Source organism: Microtus oregoni, unplaced genomic scaffold (genome assembly GCF_018167655.1).
Source record: "Microtus oregoni isolate MIOR12 unplaced genomic scaffold, Mior012 000001F_ref0000356, whole genome shotgun sequence".
NCBI classification, from domain to species: Eukaryota; Metazoa; Chordata; class Mammalia; order Rodentia; family Cricetidae; genus Microtus; species Microtus oregoni.
This window is the reverse complement of record NW_024543060.1, coordinates 8815442-8829210: the sequence shown is the minus strand read 5'-3', so window position 1 is coordinate 8829210 and position 13769 is coordinate 8815442. Positions and strand designations below refer to the sequence as shown.

At 43.4% G+C, this 13769-nt stretch overlaps 1 protein-coding gene across 3 annotated transcripts in view; it reads right to left on the bottom strand.

The window, feature by feature from the left end:
- Entpd4 (ectonucleoside triphosphate diphosphohydrolase 4) overlaps positions 1 to 8099 on the bottom strand; it is a 33706-nt gene extending 25607 nt beyond the window's left edge. For all 3 annotated transcript variants that reach the window (XM_041672558.1, XM_041672545.1, XM_041672551.1), the window contains exon 1: positions 7963 to 8099. The gene's annotated coding sequence lies outside the window, so the exon portion shown is untranslated. The remainder of the gene's footprint in view (positions 1 to 7962) is intronic.
- Positions 8100 to 13769: the final 5670 nt, after the last annotated feature.

Sequence of the window (13769 nt, the reverse complement as noted above, 5' to 3'; positions counted from 1 at the left end):
AGCACAAAATATCCAGGAAATCTGTGACACCATGAAAAAAAAAAAAAACAAACCTAAGAAGAATAGGAATTGAAGGAGAAGAAACCCAGTTCAAAGGCACAGAAAATATATTCAACAAAATCATAGAAGAAAATTTTTCGACCTTGCCATATAATAAAACACTAACATACAGAATAAAGAAAAAATATAAGAGCTGTAAAGGAAAAAGGCCAAGTAACACATAAAGGCAGACCTATCAGAATTGCACTCAACTTCTCAATGGAGACAATGAAACCAGAAGGTCCTGTCAGGAGTCATGCATACACTAAGAGACCACAGATTCCAGCCCAGACTACTATATCCAACAAAGCTTTCAATCAATAACAGAGAAAACAAGATATTCCATGACAAAGCCAGATTAAATCAAAACCTAGTCACAAATCCAGCCCTATAGAAAGTACTAGAAGGAAAACTCCAACCAAGGAAGTGAGCTATACCCACAAAAACATAGAAAATAGATAATCCCACACCAGCAAATCCCAAAGAAGAGAAACACACATAATACCACCAACAACAACAACAACAACTACAACAAAATAACAGGAACTAGCAACACTGGTCATTAAAATCCCTTAATATCAATGGACTCAAACCGCCTAAAAAAAGACACAGGCTAGCAGACTGGATACTAAAATACAATCGATCCTTCTGCTGCATACAAGAAATATACTTCAACTACAAAGACAGATATGACCTCAGAGTAAAGGGGTGTGAAAAGACTTTTCAATCAAATGTACCTAAGAAACAAGCTGGTGTAGTTATCCTAATATCTAACAAAATAGACTTCAAACTAAAATTAGTTGGAAGAGATGAGAACACCATTTCATATTCTTCACAGGAAAAGTACATCAAGATGACATCTCAATACTGAACATCTATGCCCCAAATACAAGGGCACCCTCATTCATAAAAGAGACATTACTAAAGTTTAAATTACACATCAAACCCCACACATTAATAGTGGGAACTTTAATACCCCACTCTCACCACTGGAAAGGTCTACCAGACAGAAACTAAACAGAGAAATAAAGGAACTAATAGATGTTATGACTCAAATGGGTTTAATAGACATAAATAGACCATTTCACCCAAACACAAAAGAATATACCTTCTTCTTGGCACCTCATGGAATCTTCTCCAAAATCGACTACATACTCGGTAACAAAGCAAATCTCAACAGATACAAAAAAATTGGAATAACCCCATGTCTTATTAGGATCGTCATGGCTTAAAGTTAGAATTCAACAACACTAATTGCGGAAAGTCACAAACACATGAAAATTGAACAACGCTTGAATGAACCACCACTGGGTCAAGGATGAAATAAAGAAATTAAAAACTTCCTAAAATTCAATGAGAATGACTGTACAACATACCCAAATCTATGGGACACAATGAAAGCAGTACTAAGAGGAAAGTTCACAGCACTAAATGCCTACATAAAGAAGCTGAAAAAATCCTACACTAGTGACTTAACACAACACCTGAAAGCTCTAGAACAAAAAGAAGCAAACTCACCCAGGAGGTCTAGACTACAGGAAATAATCAAATTGAGAGCTGAGACCAACAAAATAGAAACAAAGAAAACAGTACAAAGAATCAATGAGACAAAGAGTTTGTTCTTCAAGAAAATCAACAAAATAGACAAACCTTTATCCAAACTAACCTAAAGTCAGAGAGAAAATATCCAAATTAACAAAATCAGAAATAAAAAGGGGAACATAACAACAGAATCAGAGAAAATTCAGAGAATCATCAGGCCATATTTCAAAAACCTATACTTCATAAAATTGAAAAACTTAAAGGAAATGGAAAATTTTCTGGATTAAGTACCACATACCAAAATTAAATCAAGACCAGATAAGCAAATTAAATAAACCCATAACCACTAAGGAAATAGAAACAGTCACCAAAAGTCGCCCAACCAAAAAAAAGCCAAGGGCCAGATGGTTTTAATGCAGAATTCTATAAGAACTACAAAGAATACTAAGACTCCTTCAAATTGTTCCACACAATAGAAAGAGAAGGAATATTGCCAAACCCTTTTTATGAGGCTACAGTTACCCATACCACGCAAAGACACTACTAAGAAAGAGAATTACAGGCCAATCTCACTCATGAATATTGATTCAAAAATACTCAATAAACTCCTGGCAAACCAAATCCAAGAACACATCAGAAAAATCATCATGAAAAGTAGGCTTTATCACAGAGATTCAAAGATGTTTCAACATATGAAAATCTATCAACGTAATCCATATAAACAAATTGAAAAACAAAACAAAACACATGATCATCTCATTAGATGATGAAAAAGCCTTTGACAAAATTCAACATCCCTTCATGATAAAGGCCTTGGAGAGAGCAGGAACACACTAAACATAATAAAGGCAATATACAGCAGGCCAACAGTCAACATCAAACTAAACGGGGAGAAACTCAAAACTATCCCACTGAAATCAGGAACAAGAAAAGGCTGTCCACTCTCTCCTTATCTATTCAACATAGTACTTGAAGTTCTAGCTAGAGCAATAAGACAGCAAAAGGAGATCAAGGAAATACAAATTGGAAAAGAAGTCAAACTTTCATTATTTGCTAAATATATGTGTGTGTGTGTGTGTGTGTGTGTGTGTGTGTGTGTGTGTGTGTGACCCCAAAAATTCTACCAGGGAACTCCTACAAACTGATAAACACTTTCAGTAATGTAACAAGATACAAGATTAACTAAAAAAAAATCAGTAGCCCTCCTATATACAGATCATAAACGGGCTCAGAAAGAAATCGGAAAAACATCACCCTTTACAATAGCAACAAATAACATAAAATATCTTGAGGTAACTCTAACCAAACAAGTGAAGAACTTGTATGACAAGAACTTTAAATCTTTGAAGAAAGAAATCAAAGAAGGCATGAGAAAATGGAATGATCTTCTATGCTCTTGGGTAGGCAGGATTAACATAGTAAAAATTGCAATCTTACCAAAAGCAATCTACAGATTCAACACAGTACCCACCCAAATCACAGACCTTGAAAAAACAATACTTGACTTCTTATGAAAAACAAAAAACCAGGATAGCCAAAACCATCCTGTGCAATAAAGGAATTTCTGGAGGCATCACCATCCCTGAATTCAAATTCTACCACTGAGCTACAGTACTGAAAACAGCCTGGTATTGGCATAAAAACAGACAGGAGGACCAATGGAACCAAATCAAAGACCAATTATCAATCACACACCTATGAATATCTGACTTTTGACAAAGAAGCTAAAAATGGAAAATGGAAAAAAGAAAGCATCTTCAACAAATGGTGTTGGTAAAACTGGATGCTGACATGTAGAAGAACGCAAACAGATCCATACCTATCATCATGCAAAAAACTCAAGTCCAAGTAGGTCAAAGACCTCAACATAAAACCAACCACACTGAACCTCATAGAAGCAAAAGTGGGAAGTATTCTTGAAATCACTGGCACAGGAGACCACTTCCTAAATATAACACTAGTAGCACAGACACTAAGAGAAACAATTAATAAATGGAACCTCCTAAAACTGAAAAGTTTCTGCAAAGCAAAAGACAGTCAACAAGACAAAATGGCAGCCTACAGAATGGGAAAAGATGTTCACCAACCCCACATCCGATAGAGGACTGATCTCCAATATATATAAATAACTCAAGAAACTGGACCCTTAAGTACCAAATAATCCAATTTAAAAATTGGGTACAGATCTAAACAAATAATGTCAACAGAAGAATCTCAAATAGCTAAAGACCCTTAAGGAAATGCTCAACTTCTTTAGTCATCAGAGAAATGCAAATCAAAACAACTCTGAGATACCATCTCACACCTGTCAGAATGGCCAAGATCAAAAACACTGACTACAGCTTAAGCTGGAGAGGCTGTGGGGTAAAGGGAACACTCCTCCATTGTTGGTGGGAGTGCAAACTTGTACAGCCACTTTGGAAATCAGTATGGCGGTTTCTCAGAAAATTAGGAATCAATCTACCTCAAGACTCAGCAATACCACTTTTGAGCATATACCCAAAGGATGTTCAATTTTACCACAAGGACATTTGCTCAGCTATGTTCATAGCAGCATTATTCGTAATAGCCAGAACCTGGAAACAACCTAGATATCCCTCAACCAAAAAAAAAAGATAAGGAAAATGTGGTACATTTAACACAATGGAGTACTACTCAGCAGTAAATAAAAAAAAAAAAAAGACATCTTGAAATTCACAAATAAATGGACAGAACTAGAAAAAAACATGAGTGAGGTAACCCAGGCCCAGAAAGACAAATATAGTATGTACTCACTCATAAGTGGATATTAAACATAAAACCTACAGTCCACAACCCCAAAGAACCTAAACAACAAAGAGAACCCTAAGAGAGAAAAAAGACAAGATCTTCTGCATAAACTGGGAACGTGATGGGCAGGGGAAAGGTAGAAGGGGAGAAGGGAGGAAGGAAGGAGAAATGTATAGCTCAATAAAAACAATAAAAAGTAATTGCTTTGGTCATAGTATTTCTTCACAACAACAAAACAGTGACAAAGACAAAGCCCATCTGGTCCATGCAGCAATTTTTTGGTGGGTCTCTCCCATTATGTCTACGGAAGGGTGTCAGATCCCCTGGAACAGGAGTTACAGACAGATGTGAGCTGCTATGTAGGTGCAAGAAATTGAATCTTGGTCCTCTGGAAGAACAGCTAGTGCTGTTAACGGCTGAGCCATCTCTTCAGCCCTGTCTCTCCCATTATGAAAAAAAGAAAAAGAAAATTCACATCAGCCTTGAAGCTTATTTGGTGAAAAACACAGACATAGTAAGCAAGTATTACGGGACTTGGGTTAGTCTGACTCTTCATTCCGTGATAAACCCCTGGGAGAAAGCCTTTTACAGTGCAAGGACTCATTTTAGCTCACAGTTTCAGAGGTCATGGCAGAGCAGCACACAGCATGGCAGCCAGGAAGTATAAAGAGGGCACAGAAAGAGAATGCTGAGCTAGCCCTCACTGGCTGCCTCCTTTTTCTCTTCAGACTCCATTGATGTACCTAGCCTATTGGGTAGTACCTCAGATCCAGAGTGAAGTAATCTGCTCTGCCAATCCCCCTAACAGACATGGCTGAGAGTGGCATGCCTTCACTCTGAGTCATTTCTCAATCCAACCAAGTCAACAACAGATACTAACAATCACAGCACGTCTGAATATTACCAATCAAATCCAGGTTAGACTAGGTGAGTCTAACTTCTGATCTAGAAAGCTTGAGATGAGGTGAAGTGTTTCAAAACAGAATCATTTAAATACCAAAGGATTAAAGGAGAGCCTTGAACAATTGCAAACACAGAAGAGCTCGTAAGAAATGACTGTCTGCCAGGGCTCTCGGAGGTGGAGGCTGCTGTGCAAAAGTGACTCAGCTGTTGGCAAAAGCACAGCAGAACACTTGAAGATGTACAGAGCTGCACGCATGCTCCGTGTTTCTTCCATATTCATGTCCAAGGGTCATTTTAAGTAGCACGTCTTGGTCAATCTTTTCCTACTACTCACATACTACCATGGTCAGCACTGTGAATGGCCTTCTTCAGACCACACTTTCCCTGCACCAGCTCTGCGGTCTCCACCAGAATGATTTTCCTCCAGTCCCAGGTCCATATATTCAGTTTATTAAAGCCCTGAGACCTTAAACTCAGTTAAGCTAAGTGTGGGTAAAATACATCAACTTCTGAATTCTCCAGTTGTAAGAGAGGTATCACCACTAACATGCTTTGAGGCTCACTTTTCCTGTACCAACATTTCATCATCCATCAAGTTCTGTTAATTCTTTTGTATCTGTATGTTCACATGTGTTTGTTTATGCGTGAGTGTGCACATGCACATGTGTACACAGGCCAGGCCAACATCAGGAGTCTTCTCAATCTCCACTTTAATTCCTGAAACAAGGCCTCTCACTGAACCTGGAGCTCACCAATCGGCAGGCGAGGCTCTCCAAGGATCCCCTGCTCCCCATCCTCCCCCAAGTGCTGGGATGTGAACTTGGGTCCTTACACTTTCACAGCAAACACCTTACCAACCATGCACCTCCCCAGCTCCAGGATCCTCTCAATTCTTCATCAGGCATCCCACACATCTAAGGTGACCACAGCAGACAACGTTACTTCAAGACAGATCTTGTGGTAAGTCGCTCTGCTTTTAGTGTAAACACTCTTTATGAAACACTACCTTCAAAGTATGACCAAAGAGAAACCTAAAAGCCGGCAGATCAATAACTTCTCTGTGTAGTACTTGAAATCCTCACTCCATCAACAGTTCCGATACTGTATATCAACAACGTGTTTTTGTCTCACTCAATATCTCTTTGCTCTGGCAAGATGGGACTGTTCTACACAAGCTCGTCCAATATTGGTCTCTAGCTTTTAGTAACACTTCTCCCTCCTCACATCCTGCTTGCACTAGTACACATCTTTCAAGGCCACTGGGTATTGTTTTTTTTTAAATCTAGATTTAGCTTGCTATACTTTCTAATTGTCTTCCAGCACTTCAAATCTCATGATTCGGGTGTAGCCTATTTTAAATAAACATACTAAACAAATACATAGAGAAGACAGAGCCTTAGATCAATTCCCATGTTTGTCTCCTCTCAAAGTCTCAGATCACACATTCCCTGATAGGTCTAAAAGAATGTAAGCTATTGCCAGGCAATGGTGGCGCACACCTTTAATCCCAGCACTCGGGAGGCAAAGGCAGGTAGATCTCTGTGAGTTTGAGGCCAGCCTGGTCTACAAGAGCTAGTTCCAGGACAGCCAGGGCTACACAGAGAAACCCTGTCTTGAAAAACAAAACAAAACAATGTAGGCTATGAATTCAACAAGCAATTAAAACAGGTGGAAGAGGCTGGCAAGATAGTTCAACAGGTAAAAGTGTTTACTGCCCAAGCCTCCTAACTATTTGAGTTCATTTTCTAGAACCTCTAGAAAGTTGTCCTCTAAACTCCAGACCCGGGTGAGAAATGGGTCTCTCTCTCTCTCTCTCTCTCTCTCTCTCTCTCTCCACACACACACAAACACACATCATCCAGTCACACCATATACAGCAATAATACTTTGAACATAGGTAGTAAGTCAACATTAAGATAAGCAAAAAGTAAAAATAAAAAAACCAAACTACTTGTATAAATGAGCATAGTTCTGCAACTATGTCAAACAATTAGCAAACTAGAAACAAAGACAACTCACACATAACACCATGACGATGTTAGGGCTCTCTGAGAATAGAGATTTAGGTAATTTTCCCTCATAAAAGTTGAATACATTAAAGACCGCACCCTAACGTTAACGGGGGTGTCTAATTTAGAACTGTTATTGACCTCTCGTTCACTGTGTAGCATGCAGGTCTTGAATTACAAAGCATCTCTTGTTTTCTAGTGGCATATGGTCTCTGCACCTGTGTTCACCTAGCTGGGGTCTGCAGCGCCCTGCAGGTTCTGGGGTTATAGTTCTGAGAAGGGGAGACTTGTCCCTTTAAAAGGAGTCCTCGCATGGCTCAAGTTGAGGATCACAACCGTGCACCATCACTCTTATCTCCCGGTCAGCTCCATTTTTCCACGGGGAAATCTAACAGGAAACTTCCCCAAATCGCAGAGCAAAGCAAATACATGCTGCTATACATGCGACAGTGACAGATTTCGGGCGGCAGACGGGAGTCATCCGGCCCCAGGAACGACAGCCTTTTTCCCTCAACCCACAGTTGCCAGGGGTTCAGGGACTCTCCGGAGATCCGCCACGGGGTCCGGGGGAGGGCGGGGGGTACAAGCACCTGTCACCGGGGTCACGGGGCTGCGGCGGGGCGCCCGGATGTAGCGGCGGGGAAGGCTGGACAGGGCCGCGGCCTCCCTTTGCCCTAGCTCCACGGGACTCGGGCCTCACCTGCTGGGCCGGCCGCGGCTCCGGGGGGGCGGGCGGCCACGAGCGCACCGCATCCCGGCCACCAGCTCACCAGCTTCCCGGAGGTTCCGCTCCTTTCCGGGAGGCACACTGCGCGCGCCCGCCAACGTCACGTCACAGCTCGCGCCGCCGCGCGCACGTAGGGAGCGAGAGCGCGCGCGCTGGGGAAGGTGGGGAAACGGGCCTGCGTGGGGCGGGGCCTGCCGGATGATTGGCACCGAGCACTGGGCTTCCCCAGGGCTAAGGGAAGGAGGTCCTAGCGGCTCCTAGCCTCCTCTCCCGTGCCTCGTCGTCCCCAAGACGCAAAGTGGCGATGAGACCGCCGTTTATCTTTCCTTCGTGTCGCGGAAGATTCTAGGAGCAACACAGCCTAGCAAGGCCTAGGCATTGTGGCTCAACCCAGAACGCTATCATTCATTCATTCATTATTGTGTGTTGGGCGGGGGCCGGGGACGGGGGCACTTGTGCCTCAGTTCGCGGTATGGACATGTCAAGGATAAGTTTCTAGACAAGGTTCTCTCCTTCTACTCCAAGTTACAGGAATTGAACTCCTGCTCCCAAGGCTTGCATGACAAGTACTTTTGCTCACTTGGGCTCGCAACAGTCCAGTTCTGCATACTTTTCCATTCTGCCAGTAACTTCTTGACTTACAAATAAGAAGGTACTCTGTCTGTAGGGTAAAAGGGCCAGTGAAAGAAATCCACCCTGGTTTTGAGACCCCAGCCAGTGAAAGAAATGCTTTAGCCCTGAACCCCCGAGCCAAAGAAATGACACCCTGACCCTGAAACCAGTGCCAAAGAAACACACGTTTGCCGGGCAGTGGTGGCGCACGCCTTTAATCCCAGCACTCAAGAGGCAGAGGCAGGCGGATCTCTGTGAGTTCCAGGCCAGTCTAGTCAAGAGAGTGAGTTCTAGGACTGTTACACAGAGAAACCCTATAGGAGGCGGGGAGGATACGCTTTGGCCCTAGAATCAGAGCTAGTGAGAGAAATATGCCCTGGCCCCAAAACTAGGGTCAAAAAGCTAAAAAAAAAAAAAAAAAAAAAAAAAAAAAGGCCAGGGAAAAGAATACAGTTTGACCCTGAAACCAAAGTCAAATCTGCCCCTCTGCCCCTGACCAAGTAAGCTGGAAAGCAACCAATTCCTGTGCAGGGAAATGAATCAGTCCCTGATCAGAAAACCAGCTAATCCCTGAGCAGAGGTCTGGCCAGTCTGGACTCAAGGGACTGAAATGTGACCAATTCCCACCCTGAAAATCTTCTTCCTGGACAAACTCCACCCCTAAGGAGCCCTATGTAAGCCCTGCACCTGTTCAGTTTGCAGCTGCCTTTTTCCCCCCGCCCTGGCAGAGGCAACCACTCTCCTGGATCCTTCTCTCCCAATGAATGGGGTTTGGGTGAAGAGCTTCTTTCACCAGACAGGGAGGAGCTGGGGAGGCCTTCCCCTAGCAAAGTGGAGTTGTTAGGCTCTGGGGCACCTGGGCTGCATTGTAACAACTTTGCTGGGGAAGCCCTCTCCTGCCAGAGCAGAGCCGTTACATTGGGCAAGCCTTACCCTACAGAAGGGCTGTAAGGGGCTATGCTTACTGTGACCTGTGCTGGTCCCTGGCTCACGACTGCCAGAATGCTCTTCCACCCGAGCTGTAACACTCAGTATTCCCTGGCCCCTGACAGCTAGGATGCTTTCCATCCAAACTGTAACACTTGGTATTCCTTGGCCCCTGACTGCAGGGGATCCCTTTCCGTCTGAGCTGCAATGCTTACACACTTAGTGAGTCTCCTGTCTTTCACAAGCCAATGGCCTAATCCGTGCCCTGGTTATGAGGAGAAATAAGGTAGAACTTGCCTACTAACTTCATGATGTGGGGATGTGTTCCTAGCTCAAGGTCTCCCCATAGCTCAGTTGGTTGCTTTGAAGTTGCAGAGTTGTGTCCTTGAGAGTGGAGATCTGGGAATGAGGGCGTAGACCACAGATGGGACCATCTTACCAGACACCAGAAGCTATTTTTATGTTTAGAACTTTATAGAGGTCTATTTATCAAGTAAAACATGCCGGCACAGAATGAGTAGTTCTCCGTCTTAAAACAGAATCCTTGGTCTAGCACCGCCTTGGGTCACCTGCCCTTTCTAGTAAGTTACACTTAAAATTCTGTTAAATAAGAAATTTTATACTGCGGACAGAACAGTGGAGCAGTCCAGCTTGGAGCCTCACGGCTTCATCTCAGATTCTGCCGGCTCCTTGAGTGGAGCAAGGTCAGCCGATTTAGAAGACAGGGCAGGAATGCACCTCAGGATCCCAGAAGCAGCTGCAATGTGACCCTGGGCTTTGGAGCTACCCCACATAAACTAAGCTTAGATATTCGGCAAAGAATATATGTATGTATATATATATATATATATATATATATATATATATATATATATATATATATGCTGGTATATTTATTTTTGTTACCCTCAGAATTCTGTCCTTGGAGAAGGGACTTTTTAAAGGTATATGATGAGGGTTTGCCGGTAGAGAAGGGAATGCTAATACAGATAGGAACCCGGATTCAAAGGACCCTTATTTGGAAGTAGACAAAATTGCCGGGGAGAAAATTGAGATCTTGGGGATGGGGTGGGATGGGGGTAAGGGGAGATGGGGAGAGAAAAGGGAGAAGGGGAGAATGGGGGGAACTTGGGGAAAAAGGAGGATTGGGATAAAGGAAGGTTGGATAGGGGAGCATGGAAGCACAATTCTTAGTTAAGGGAGCCACCTTAGAGTTGGCAAGAGACTTGAACCTAGAGTGGCTCCCAGATGCCCAAGCCGAGGTCCCCAGTTAGTTCCTTGGGCAGCTGAGGATAGGGAACCTGAAATGACCCTATCCTATAGCAATACTGACAAATATCTTGCATATCATCATAGAACCTTCATCTGGTGATGGATGGAGATAGAGACAGAGACCCACACTGGAGCACTGGACTGAGCTCCCAAGGTCCCAATGAGGAGCAGAAGGAGGGAGAAGATGAGCAAAGAAGTCGGGACCACGAGGGGTGCACCCACCCACTGAGACAGTGGAGCTGATCTATTGGGAGCTCACCAAGGCCAGCTGGACTGTGACTGAAAAAGCATGGGATAAAACTGGATTCTCTGAGCATGGCGAACAATGAGGGCTGATGAGAAGCCAAGGACAATGGCACGGGGTTTTGAACCTACGTAATGTGCTGGCTTTGTGGGAGCCTAGCCAGTTTGGATGTTCACCTTCCTAGAAATGGACGGAGAGGGGAGGACCTAGGACTTACCACAGGGCAGGGAACCCTGACTGCTCTTTGGACTGGAGAGGGAGGGGGAGAGGAGTGGGGGGAGGGGGAGAAGAGTGGGAGGAGGGGGAGAAGGGTGGGAGGAGGGGGAGGGAAATGGGAGGCTGGGAGGAGGTGGAAACTTGTTTTTTTTCCTCTCCTTTTCTCAATAAAAATAAATGGAAAAAAAAAGGACCCTTATTTGTACATAGGTCACAGGAAGGTTGGACTGCATTTTCACAGCCTTGTTTGTGATGATTCTCCAAAAGGGGAGGGCAGTTCTTTTGCAGGTGACTGGTTAGTTATGAAGAAATTCCTGGGGCTCTGGACAAAATAAGAACCAGGGATGAAGGGGGCCCTTCCCTGCTTCATGTCCCCTTTTGTTTTTTAACTAGTTATCCTGCTTCAGTTCCCTGCTCTCAGAGTTGGATCTCTTAATCTTGAGTTAACATGTCTGAAGCATCTGTGTTCTGTGTAGGGTGTAGCTTCTGCCTTCTAGGGGTTGTAAGTGTGTGTGTGTGTGTGTGTGTGTGTGTGTGTGTGTGTACATGGAGGGATGTGAGCCTGCAGGTATGTATAGAGGCCAGAGGCCAACTTTGGCCATTGTTTCTCACAATGCTATCTAATCTAGCTTGTTTGTTCATTTATTTATTATTTATTTTGAGACAAGGTCTCTCATTGAATGTGGAACTCACTAATTTGGCTATGCTGGCAGGCCACTGAGCCCCAGGGACCTACCTGCTTCTCCCTTCCCTTTTCCAGAGCTACAAGTGCACACCACCATACTTAGCTTTTTTATGTAAGTTCTGAGAATCAAATTCAGGTCCTGTGCTTAGACAGCGAGCTGTCTGGGTTTGGAAGTTTTCCCATGCATGAACTAAGGGAAACAAAAGAAGGTTAGCTTAGAGATTAGAAGGTTATTCTTTGGGAATCTGAAAAGATAGCATCATCTGTGGCACTGGAATGTATAGATCATAAAGCATAGAGCAGATTGTCATAGGTAGTCTTAAGGTCAATTGATGTGGGAGTGTCATATATCAATCTGTTGATTTCATTGGTTAAGCAATAAAGAAACTGCTTGGCCCTGATAGGTTAAAACATAGGTGGGATGAATAAACAGAACAGAATGCTGGGAGGAAGAGGAAGTGAGCTCAGAGACGCCATGCTCCCCTCTCCCGGGTAGATGCAGAAAGCTCTGCGCTCTGAGGCAGAGACGCGATTCAGCTCCGACCCAGGATGGACGTAGGCTAGAATCTTCCCAGTAAGAGCACCTTGGGGTGCTACACACAGATGATTAGAAATAGGCTAAATTAATATGTGAGAATTAGCCTAGAAGAGGCTAGATAGAAATGGGCCAAGCAGTGTTTAAATGAATACAGTTTGTGTGTTGTTATTTCGGGCATAAGCTAGCAGGTGGCCGGGGTGCTGGGGACACAGCCCTGCTCATATTACTACAGTCAATGTTAAAAGAAGAAGGACATTTTTCACTGTGTTAGTGTTGTGGGACAATGGTCTGGACCCTGTCAATTGTATTTTAAATAAACGCTAATTGGCCAGTGACCAGGCAGGAAGTAAAGGCAGGATAACGAGAATTCTGGGAAGAGGGAAGCTTCAGTCTGAAGTCATCACCCAAACACAGAGGAAGCCAGACACCAGAGCAAGCAAGATGTGACTGCCTTGCTGAAAAAGGTACCAAGCCACGTGCCTAGCACAGACAAGAATTATAACTTATAATTATCATAAGTTATAAGAGTTAATAAGAAGCCTGAGCTAATAGACCAATCAGTTTATAATTAGTGAAGACCTCTCTGTGATTCTTTGGGACTTAATAGCTGCAGGACTGGGCAGGACAGAAACCTCAATCAACATGTTATATCTGAAAGTCATCATGATAATCAACCATTGAAACTCAAAACAGTGTAGGTCGTTTTAGTCTAAGTCTTGTGGGGTGTTATATACACAGCATTCCACAGTGAAGATGGCACAGGTTCCCGCTTTCACTCAGTCAAAATAAGTTTTGTAGGATGGCTGCAGCATCATTTATGTGGTGATGCACACATTTGACCCCAGCATTTGGAAAGCAGAAGCAGGTGAATCTCTGTGCGTTTGAGGCCAACCTGGTTTACAGAGCGAGATCCAGGATAGTCAGGGCTATGCAGAGAGACCCTGTCTCAAAATGAAAAAAAAAAGAAAGAAAAAAAGAGAAAGAAACAAACAAACAAAAAGTTACCTTTGAGTTTAGCAGTAAGATCCCTTGAGGTGGATCATTGAGGGTTTTTGTGTGTACTTAGTGGTCCCGGATGGTATAATATATCTACTGATCCTAGTTGAGGGATATAATTGGAAGTAGATGATTATGCCAATGAAAGTCAGATTTCTGTCTGTGTTGTACAGTGGGGAGATTTGCAGGAGGACTTGCAGTTTCTATCCAGCATCCTTGCATCCACGGGGGTCCTAAAGTCCTTTGCCAATCCATTCTGGAAGTAGCTGTCAATGGACAGAGGTTAATAC